We start from the raw sequence: 2,142 nt of genomic DNA on the forward strand, positions 1-2,142 counted from the left end.
AACAGAGATTATTACAAATAGTACACTGTAGAAGTTATTAAGACTGTAAGGTGGACATAAATAGGCAAAGGTTTCCCCACAAAATGTACTGATTGTAATACTGCTCCCTATTATCAGAGTATAACTACCATAATAAAGCAAATATATTACTAGCTCACCTTGCCATCGGGAAGGGATACACAATGTTGTAGAAAGAAGGGTGGATGTCCAGCTTCCATGTCATAAAATCAAATGTAGATTTAATTTGAACAGATTAAAATCCAGACTGGACAGGGGCATTTTACTTATGTGTTTCGACGGACAACAGTCTTAGTCATAGCATTTCATGTATGCTATGACCAAAACTGCTGTTGTCAGTGAAAAAGCATAAGCAACACCTCTATCCTATTTGGATTTTGATAAGTTCTAATAAGGTCTACTTTTGATTTTAAAATATGGAAGCTGGATATTCACCCTTCTTTCTACCATATCAAAGCCTCCTATATACAAGAATATAGGTACTTTAATTCTGCCTCCTATATACAGGAATATAACTACTTTAATACAGCTTCCTATGTACTAGAATATAACTACTATAATACTGCTCCTATGTACAAGAATATAACTACTATAATACTGCTCCTATGTACAAGAATATAACTACTATAATACTGCATCCTATGTACAAGAATATAACTATTATATTACAGCCTCCTATGTACAAGTATATGACTACTATAATACTGCTCCTATATACAAGTATATGACTACTATAAAACAGCTCCTATGTAGAAGAATATCTAATAAAATACTGCCTCCATGTACAAGAATATAACTACTATAATACTGCTCCTATTTACAATTATACAGCTACTATAATACTGCCCCCCTATCCACAAGAAAGCATCTATTTAACTGCCTCCTGTGTGCAAAAATATTTAACTACTATTATACCGACTCCTATTTATAATAATATAATTACTATAATACTGCCTCCTATGTACAAGAATATAACTACTATAATAATGCATCCTGTTCGCAAGAATATAACTACTATAATACTGTTCCTATGCACACGAATATAACTACTATAATACTGCAACTAGAAAATAAACGGAGGATCCAGCTTCCAAAAAGTGATGTTCTTTATTCCAAAAAACAAATATGAAATAAAAAATCCAACATAGCAACCAGGTCTACGTGTTTTGGATCTCCTAATACTGATCCTTACACTACTATAATACTGCCTATTATGTATAAGAATATAACTACTATAATACTGCATCCTATTTACAAGAATATAACTACTGTAATACTGCTTACTATGTACAAGCATATAGCTACTATAATACTGTCCCTATGTACAAGAATAGAACTACTATAATACTGCCTCCTATGTACAAGAATATAACTACTATAATACTGCCTCCTATGTACAAGAATATACCTACTATAATACTGCCTCCTATGTACAAGAATATAACTACTATAATACTGCCTCCCATGTACACGAATATAACTACTATAATACTGCCTCCTATGTGCAAGAATAAAACTACTATAATAATGCTTCTATTTACACGAATATAACTACTATAATACTGCCCCTATGTACAAGAATATAACTACTATAATACTGCTTCTATGTACAACAACATAACTACTATATTAATGTCATATGTACAAGAATATAATCATCATAATACTGCCCTCTATGTACAAGAATATAACTACTATAGTGTAACTTCAGCAGCACATATATTTAAATTGGAATGATACTGAGAAGATGAGCATGACTCCTGAGGAAGGATGACACGCAAATTCTTGAAGCATTCCATATTGTTCATGATATCCTTCCTAGGATATTGTCCTTTCAGGCTCTACCTATCCATACTCCACCTCTTTTTTTTTATTTTTTATTCCTTGTTGCTCATTCTTACCAAGTTAATTTGGGCAGGTAAGATAGAACCTTGTGCTCTGTGCTGTTCTGTCCTAAAGCCACTGGGGGTGATTGGGCGTCTGTATTTTGTTTCTTACCATCAAGCATCACATTTGTAACATATGGTTGACTGCCAACATGGGACACACAAGTAACAGGTTTCCAAAGAACAAACCTTTCACCCTACTCCTTAGTCGGCTACTCAGTAGCTAAGAAAACACATA

The 2,142-nt window shown here is 33.1% G+C and overlaps 1 non-coding gene across 1 annotated transcript; it reads left to right on the top strand.

The window, feature by feature from the left end:
• The first annotated feature begins 1,717 nt into the window (after nucleotides 1-1,717).
• Nucleotides 1,718-1,823, top strand: LOC122929811. Its single transcript, XR_006388029.1, has one exon. It is a non-coding gene; the product is annotated as a U6 spliceosomal RNA (small nuclear RNA).
• Nucleotides 1,824-2,142: the final 319 nt, after the last annotated feature.

Source organism: Bufo gargarizans, chromosome 2 (assembly GCF_014858855.1).
Source record: "Bufo gargarizans isolate SCDJY-AF-19 chromosome 2, ASM1485885v1, whole genome shotgun sequence".
In the NCBI taxonomy this organism is placed as follows: Eukaryota; Metazoa; Chordata; class Amphibia; order Anura; family Bufonidae; genus Bufo; species Bufo gargarizans.